Source organism: Tamandua tetradactyla, chromosome 14 (assembly GCF_023851605.1).
Source record: "Tamandua tetradactyla isolate mTamTet1 chromosome 14, mTamTet1.pri, whole genome shotgun sequence".
In the NCBI taxonomy this organism is placed as follows: domain Eukaryota; kingdom Metazoa; phylum Chordata; class Mammalia; order Pilosa; family Myrmecophagidae; genus Tamandua; species Tamandua tetradactyla.
This window is the reverse complement of record NC_135340.1, coordinates 31,348,168-31,358,036: the sequence shown is the minus strand read 5'-3', so window position 1 is coordinate 31,358,036 and position 9,869 is coordinate 31,348,168. Positions and strand designations below refer to the sequence as shown.

The 9,869-nt window shown below is 36.4% G+C and overlaps 1 pseudogene; it reads right to left on the bottom strand.

Moving 5' to 3' along the window:
• Positions 1-2,699: 2,699 nt before the first annotated feature.
• Positions 2,700-5,634, bottom strand: LOC143655275 (proteasome maturation protein pseudogene; annotated as a pseudogene).
• Positions 5,635-9,869: the final 4,235 nt, after the last annotated feature.

Genomic DNA, 9,869 nt, shown 5'->3' with positions numbered 1-9,869 from the left:
GAGGGCCCAGCCTCTCCAGAACATCAGCTAGTTCCATCTCCCTACTCCATATTATTGACAGCTCCTTCCAACACAGAAAAGTTAGAATAGCCATAGCCCAGATACCCCTAAAGCGTGGGATAGAAAGATTAAAGGTAATTGGTGGAGCTATACAGAGAAGGTAGGGTTTAACAAACGAATATGATTGCTGAATCATTAAATTGATATTTCTTTTAGTCTCTAGTATCTTAGAGTAGCTAGAAGCAAAAACCTAAAATTATATTCTACAGATTATTGTGCTGTGTTTTGAAATTTATCGCTTTTTTGCATATATGTTATTTTTTCACAAAAAAAGAAAAAAAGTCAATTGTGAAAATAAAAAATATATATTTTTCCTTCTACCTTCTATGTTCTGGAATAACTAGAAGGGAAAATCTGAGAGGATGCTATGGAAGCCCATGACAAACTCCAGAATTTGTCCTGTAACTACTTGTTGAAGAGTGCTTTGTAAACTATTGCTTTTTTCTTTCTTTGCTTTACATATATGTTATAGTATATAATTTTAAAAGTTTTTAAAACAAATAAGGGAGATAGATGCAGGGTTAGGATTAAGGCACTGACTGGCTGATGAACAAAGGGCAAATTCCAATAAGTGGTCAGGCCCCAGAGAGAAAGATATCTCTGAGGACAGCAATAAACAGGACTTGGGGCAAGCCGAACCTGTCTGAATGAGTCATAGAAGATCAAGCATCAACAAAGGAGGAAGTCAACTTGGCCAAGTGGTGGTACCTGTTTGTCTGGTTGGGCAAGTGCTCGCCTGTCCGTTGTGATGAGGACATTTCATAGAATTAAATCATGATCATGTCAGCTGCATCCATAGCTGATTCCATTTGTAATCAGCCAAAGGGGAGTGTCTCCTGTAATGCATGATGCTTAATCTAATCACTAGAAGCCTTTTAAGGAGAATTCAAAAGAGACAGGCTCTCTTCCTGCTTCGGCTGGTGAGCTTCGCCTGTGGAGTTCGTCCAGACCCTCCATCAGAATTGTCGGCTTCACAGCCTGCCCTGTGGATTTTGGACTCTGTGTTCCTGTGAGACACTTTCATAAATTTTATATTTGCGAGTTTTCCCTGTTGATTCTGTTTCTCTAGAGAACCCTAACTAATACATGAGTGCTAACGTATTTTTATTTGTAACTCCACTTTCTACTTCTAAAAGGTTCTAAAAAGCAAATACATAAAATATGATGATAAATCAATGATTTTGGACTCATATAGTCCATGTATGTCATTTGTGACAAAAGCTACATAAAGGTGGGGGGAGTGGAGGGTATAAGAACACAGTGTATGTATGCTATTGAAGTTAAGTTGATATCAAAGCAAATGAGGTTGTCCTATATTTAGAATGTTAAATTTAAGCCCCAAGGTAACCTCAAAGAAAATATTGGAGAATATGCAAACACAGTGAATCAGAAAATAATACAGGGTGACTGGGGTACGTGGCAGGGGAAGTAGGGTGTAAAGGCAAAATTAGTGTAGGGCTTTTGTTTGTGGTGAAGGGAAAACTCTAGAAATAAGTGGTGGTGAGGGTACTGTAACATTGTGACAGTGAGTAATCGCACTGAATATTATGCTTGGGAAGGTTTGTGTTGTATATGTTTCCACAATAAAAAAGAAAGAAAGAGAAACTAAAGAGATAGTGACAATTAAATGTAATACATGATACTAGTTTGGATCTAAGAATAGAGAAGGAAAAGCTCAAAAGGACATTATTGGGACATAAGGAAAAAATGGAACATAGAATGTAAGTTTTACATCAATATTAAATTTCTAGAACTCGATAACTGTATTTAAGATGATTACATAACTGAATATCTTTGTTCACAGGACATGTACATGGAAGTAATTATGTGTTCAGGAAGTATGATTTGTGTAACCTGCTTCAAATGTTCACAAAATAGAATTATATGGCAAAAGTGGCAAAGTGTTAAAATTGGTAGATCTGGGTATCTGTCTGACTTTCTCCATAAGATCCCCTTTTATGTAATTAAAATATATATATTTACCCAGAGATATATATATAAATATATTACATAGTAAATATTTATTAATATCTATCAAATCTATAAGAACCCAGTTTAATATACTTCTGTTGGTAACTTTACTTTTTTTACTTTAAAGACAATAAGAAAATAAAAATCTCTGAACTTATAATCTTGAACTTGAAAGAATCAAAAAAGTGGTTGTAATTTAAAACAGTATCAATAAAACAAATGTTCTCATGAGTATTAATGGATGATACTGAAATAAAGCATAAACATCTCATTTTGTTCTTAATTTGAAGTTGCCAGTGAAATCAGTTACAAATATTTATTCTGAAAGATGCTACTATGACTATTCAAAATTAAATTTATGGAATACCTAGAAAATGGGTTTAATCAAAACCTGCAGGCAGATTTATAATACTCATTTGCAATGATTTTTTAAAGATTTAGAAGGCCACTGTTTTAATATAAACTAGCTTTAAAATCATCTTCCTTTAGCATTTTTAATTGTCATATAACCATAAACCAAACAACCAAATAATTTCAAATGATCACCGATAATATTTAGGCAAAAATTCTTATGTGTCAGTACTTTTAATGTTGTGTACATCAAATTATAGTAGAAAGACAACTATAAACAAGATGCAATCACTAATTTCATTAACAGTACAACTGTATTACAGTAAACCAAGCTTATATTCAGCCATCAAGTGTGGTTCTCCCATTACTTCACTTCGTGATGGATCATTAAGAACATCTTCAAATCCAATAGTCTCATTATTATCCCTCAAAATATCCAGTGAAAAGTTTGAGCTCGGAAGAAATGAAAGCTGCTGAGCCTGCTGCACTGCTTTGAATTCCATCTGTAATTTTAGTGGAGCAAATAGACCCTGGATGTTTCTCAGTGTGGAAAAACTCATGTTTATCTTGGTTGAGCTGGATATTCTTTTCTGACAATTCAAGAGGATGATTGAGCAAAAGCTCATTTTTTCACACAAGGAAATTCTTTCCGAAGAAGACCTTGACTTTCAAAAGGGCCATTTGCTGAAAGTTCAGTAACTGGAACCCTGTCCTTTAGCTGGGATCCAGGTCCTCTGACGTTCCTCTTCAGCCTGCGGTCCGCCCCGCCTCGCGGCTGGTTACCTCAGCAGGCCCGCGACTCGATATATATATTTAAAAGACAGAAACTGTCAGAATGGATTAAAAAATAAGAAACAACTCTACACTGTCTACAAAAAAATCCCTTAAGGGCAGGCAATGGTGGCTCAGTGCCAGAGTTCTCGCCTGCCATGCTGGAGACCTGGGTTCGATTCCCGGTGCCTGCCCATGCCAAAAAAAAAAAAAAAAAAAAAAAAAAAAAAATCCCTTAAGGAAAATAAACAGATTGATTAAAAATAAAGGGATGGAGAAAAATATACCATGCTGACACTAATCAAAAGAAAACTGGATTAGCTAAACTAATTTCAGACAAAGTCCATTTCAGAGTAAGGAAAGCAAAAAAGGTATAAAGTGGGGCATTACCTTAACAATAAAGGGATCAATTCTGCAAGAACATATAGCACCCTCTATGTGTATGCACCCAACAAGAGTGCATCAAAACATGTGAGGCAAAAATGACAGAACTACTAGGAGAAATAGATGAATCCATTATTATAGTTGGAGACTTCAGCACCCCTGATTGACAGATGCAGAGGCAGAAAATCAGTAAGATATAGATAAACTAAATAGCACCATCAATCAATTTGATACCTACAAAATAGTTCATCTAAGAACAGTAGAAAAGACAAAAGTAAACTCATGGAGTAAAAAATGTATGCTAGATATGAAAAATCTAGTTTCAATCAAAATGGGTGGTGCTCCTTTCATTTAGGCTAAAAATTCAAATTAGTTGGAATTTTCAGAGACTGATATCTTCCCTTATTGCTTTATTTTACCACATGACACATATTTAAAACATTTGTACTCAGTTTTCTGAAGCAGACTTTAAGCGAACTGTCATGGATACAGTTGTTAAAAATTGTACAGTGCTTCCCAACTCATTCTTTGAGGCCATATTATCCTAATACCAAAATCAGATAAAGACAATGCAAGTAAAAAAAATCATAGAGCAATATCAATTATGAATATAGATATAAGAATCCTCAAAAATGCTAGCAAACAGAATCATGTAAAAATAACTTTTCCTAGGAATGCAAGGTTGAGTTAACCTCTACTTCAGTTTACTAATGCTCCCAGAATGCGATGTACCAAAAAATGGATTGACTTTTACAAAAGGGATTTATTAGGTTACAAATTTACAGTTTTAAGGCTGTGAAAATGTCCAAATTAAGGATTCCAGAGAGAGATACCTTGATTTTGAAGGAAGGCTGCTGGCACCTGGAGCACCTGTCAGCTGGAAAGGTATATGGCTGGTATCTGCTGGTGCTTGTTCCTACTTAGTTGCTCCTGCTTAGTTGCTTAGGTTCTAGCGACCTTCTCTCTAAGGATCTGTGGTTCCTCAGACTTCTCCAGGGAAAATTCTGGATTTCATCTCTTATCTTAGCATCCCCAAACATCTGTGTCGTCTCCAAAATATCGCTCTCTTAAAGGACTACAGTAAATGGATTAAGACCCACCTTGAATGGGTGGGTCACATCTCCATGGAAATAGCCTAATCAAAAGTTCCCACTCAACAATAGTTCTGCCCCCACATGATTGGATTAGAAGAACATTGCTATTCTGGGGTACGTGACAGTTTGAAACCAGCACAACATCCAAAAATCAATTAGTGTAGTACACCATATCAACAGAAAAGGATACAACCTACATCATCATCTCAATAGGAGCAGAAAAAGCAATTGATGAAATCCAACAACTTTTCATGATAAAGCACTCAATAAGAGACTCGGAGTTTCTTCCTCAGAAAAAACTCCCTTGACCTGATAAAGGGCATCTAGGAAAACCCCACAGCTAACATTATACTTAGTGGATTATACCACTAAGTATAATCTTTTCTCCTTAAGATTTGAACTGCACATCTGCTCTTGCCATTTTTATTCAACACTATACTGAATGTTCTAGTCATGGTAATTAGACAAGATTTCTAGAGTTACAACAAAATAATACTCAGAGTGCCCCAGTTCTCAACAACAACAAAATTACAAAACATGCAAAGAAATAGGTAAGTATGGCCCATTCACAGGAAGAAAAGAATTTTCCAGGCACCAAACTGGAGGAAGCTCATATGTCGGAACTATCAGACAAAGACTTTAAAACGACAACCTTAAATATATTCATGAGCTAGAGGAAACTATATACAAAGAACTAAAGGATATGATTAAAATGTTGTCTGTCAAAATAAAGGGATGTAAATTATAGAAAGGAATCAAATGGAGCGGGACAATATGGCAGTATAGTGAGGAGTGGAATTCAGTTCATCTTCTAGGGCAGCTAGGAATTGTCTGGAACAACTGTTTGGAGGATCTCAGTGACCAGATACACATCCACATTCATCTGAAATGGTGGAATGTCTGAGAACCCACATAGAAATGAATGTTTCCCAAGCTGTGGAGGCTGGCCCCCCTCCCTGAGCAGCCTGGCAGGCTGGTTCTCCAACGGGATCAGAGTCCCCATTCTGCCTGCTGGGACAAGCCACTCTGCGGGGTGCCATGAATACCACCCCAACAGGAACAGAGAATAGGTGCCCTGATGGGTGCCACGGATAGGTGCCTCACTGGATATGAGAATAGCCACCCCCATGGGTGCAGAGAATAACTGCCCCACCAGGCACTGAGAATAGTCAGTATGCTGAGAGCCAAAAATAGCCACTCTGCCACATGCCACCTTGCTCAGCAGGCCACGGCAGTCAGGGAGAGGCAGGGCTGAGGAGAAAGGTGACTCAAGAGCACCATCTGTTGGTAAGCCTCAAGTAGAATTGTATGCCCTGCATGAGATCTGAGCTTTGCTTTGGCAAGTACTAACTGGCAAACCAAGTGCAAAAGGGCACCTTCAAGGCAAACCCAAACAAATATAAAATCTTAGATTAGTCAAGGAAGTCAACTTGCAAAACAGCCTCGTCAAAATAAATAAATGTCCCAAACACAACAGAAAATCACAAAGCACATGAAGATTCAGGCAGATACAACCCAGTAAAAGAACAAATTAAAAGACTGGAGGGGGGCGGTGCATCGGTGGCTCACTGGCAGAATTCTCGCCTGCCATGCCAGAGACCCAGCTTCAATTCCCGGAGCCTGCCCATGAAAAAACAAACAAACAAACAAACAACAACAAAAACCTGTAGGGGACACAGAATCTGGAACAACTAATCAAGGACATTCATAACTGCATAAAGGATATCAAGAAGACACTGGAGGAGCATTAAGAAAAATTTGAAAGAATAAATAGAAAAATGGCAGCTCTCACTGAGATGAAAGATATTGTAGGCCAAGTCAAAAATATGCTAGAGACAAACAACTGCAGATTTGAAAAAGAATAAGAAAAAATAAGTGAACTAGAAGACAAGATGATTGAACTTGAATGAACAAAAAGACAAATGGCAAGAAAATGGAAAAAATGGAACAGGATTTCAGGGAAATAATAGACACTATGAAGAGCACAAATATAAGAATCATTGGTGTACCAGAGGGAGAAAAGAGTCAGGGGCTAGGAAGATTAGTTGAATAGATAATGGGGGAAACTTCCCATAAAGATGCAAACAAAATAAGCCAAATGAACTCCGAATAGAATAAATCAAAATAGACATACTCCAAGAAACATATTAATTAGACTGTTAAATGTTGAAGAGAAGCAGAAAATCCTGAAAGCAACAAGGGAAAAGCAATCCACCACATACAAGGGAAACCACATAAGATTGAATTTGGATTACTCCGTAGGCACCATGGAGGCATGGTGGTATGAAATATTTAAGATCCTGAACAAGAAGGACTTCCAGCCAAAAATTCTTTATCCAGCAAAGTTGTCCTTCAGCACTGAGGAAGAGATTCAAATCTCAGACAAAAAAAGGCTGAGGGAATTTGTCAACATCAGATCTGCCATACAAGAAATTCTAAAGGGAGTTCTGCCAGCCATTTTGAAAAAGAGAGAAAATTTTAAAAAGAAGAGGAAGGTCTGGAGAAAGGCACAGAATTGAAGTGTATCAGTAAGGGTAACTTAAAGATTAAAAGAGAGAGAGGGAAAGGAATACACATATCTGACCAATAAAAACTGAAAGGATAGGATGATAGATTCAATCATTGCCTTTACAGTAATAATTTTGAACATTAACAGACTAAGCTCACCAAGTAAAAGATAGTGATTGGCAGAATGGATTAAAAAAACATGATCCATCTATATGCTGCTTTGAAGAGATTCATCTTAGACCCAATGATATAGTTTGAAAGTTAAAGGACAGAAAAAGATCATCTATGCAAGTGTAACTAAAAGAAAGCAGAAGTAGCTATACTAATATCAGATAAAATAGTCTTTAAGTGTAAAGATGTCATAAGAGACCAGGAAGGACACTGCATATTAATAAAAGAGGACAATTTGCCAAGAAGAAACAAAAATAAAAAATATTTATGCTCCCAATCAAGGGGCTCCAGAGTACATGAGGCAAACATTGGCAAAACTGAAGGGAGCAATAGACGTTTCACCAATAATAGTAGACTTCAGTGCACCATTCTTCCATAAGATAGAACAACAAGACAGAGGATCAGTGAGGAAATAGAGAACTTAAACTGATAAATGTATTGGGCCTAATAGACATATATGATCACTACACGCCCAAACACCAGGATTTACATTCTTCTCTAGTGCTCATGGGACATTCTCCAGGATGGATCATATGCTGGACAAAAAAAAGACTTTTATGAGTTTAATGATTGAAATTATTCAAAGAAATTTCTCTGACCACAACGGAATGAAACTGGAAATTAATAACCACCAAAGGACCAGAACTCTCACAAATACACAGAGATTAAACAATGACTCAAACAATCACTTGGTCAAAGAAGAGATTGCTAGAGAAACCAGTAAATATCTGCAGATAAATGAAAATGAGAATACAACATATCAGAATTTACGGGATGTGATAAAAGCAGTACTGAGAGGAAAATTTATTGCCCTAAATGCCTATATTAAAAAAAAAAAAAGAAAAAGAAAGAAGGAAAGAGAGCTCATCTAGGGGAATTAGAGAAAGAACAGCAAACTAATTCCAAAGCAAATAGATGAAAAGAAATAACAAAGATTAAAGCAGAAATAAACAAGCCGAAAAACAAAATAACAATAGAAAGATTCAACAAAACCAAAAGTTGGTTCTTTGAGAAAAACAATAAAATCAATGAATCCCTAGCTAGACTGACAGAAAAAGAGATAGGATGCAAATAAACAAAATAAAAAATGAGAGGGGCATTGCTACTATGTGATTTTTCCCTTATTCTCAAACTTAGATCCTAAAGAATTTTTGAAAATCATAAGGGGATACTATGAACAACTATACACCAACAAACTGGACAACTTAGATGAGATGGACAAATTCCTAGAAACACACGAACTACCTACACTGACTCTAGAGAAAATAGATCTCGATAACCCACTTACAAGTAAAGAGTTTCAGTTATCAAAAATCGTCCTAAGAACAATGTGGGAAAGAAATCCTGAAATGAGCTGAGATTCAGCATGAGGGGATTGAGAAAACCTTCTTGACCAAAAGGGCGAAGAATGAAATGAGACAAAGTGGCAATGGGTGAGAGATTCCAAACAGAGTCGAGATGTTATCCTGGAGGTTATTCTTATGCATTAAATAGATATCACCTTGTTAGTCAAGATGCAGTGGAAAGGCTGGAGGGAACTGCCTGAAAATGTAGAGCTGTGTTCCAGTAGCCATGTTTCCTGACTATGACTGTATAATGATATAGCTTTCACAATGTGACTGTGTGATCGTGAAAACCTTGTGTCTGATGCTCCTTTTATCTACCTTATCAACAGACAAGTAAAACATATGGAATAAAAATAAATAATAGGGGGAACAAATGTTAAAATAAATTTAAAGTGAAATGTTGGTGATCAGTGAGGGGGAGGGGTGGGGGTATGGTATGTATGAATTTTTTTCTATCTTTTAATTTCTTTTTCTGAATAGATGCAAATGTTCCAAGAAATGAAAAAAAAAAAAATCATCCTAAGAAGAGTTTCAAGAAAAGCTCGGGGCCAGATGGCTTCACAGGGGAAGTTTATCAAACATTCTAAAAAGAACCAATCCTGCTTAAACTGTTCCAAAAAACTGAGGAAAGAGGAATGCTACTTAACTCATTTATGAAGCTAATATCATTCAAATACCAAAAACTGGGTAAAGATCCTACAAGAAAGGAAAACTACAGACCAATCTTCCTAATGAACATAGATGCAAAAATTCTCAATAACATACTAGCAAATCTAATCCAATGATACATTAAAAGAATTATACATGATGGTCAAGTGGGGTTTATACCAGGAATGCAATGATGGTCCAACATAAGAAAATCAATCAAGAAATACAGCACATAAACAAATTGAAAGGGAAAAATCACATGATCTTATAAATTGACCCTGAAAAAGCATTTGGCAAAATAAAATCCATCATCCTTTTCTGATAAAACCACTTCAAAAAGTAGGAATTGAAGGAAACTTCTTTAATATCTTAACAGGTATATATGAAAAACCCATAGCCAGTATCATATTCAATGGTGAGTGATTGAAAGCATTTCCCTTAAGATTAAGAGCAAGACAAGGATGCCCATTGCACCACTATTATTTAACTTTGTACTAGAAGTTTTAGCTAAAGGGATCATGGAGGAGACAGTAATAAAAAGCATTCAAATAGGAAAGGAAGGAGT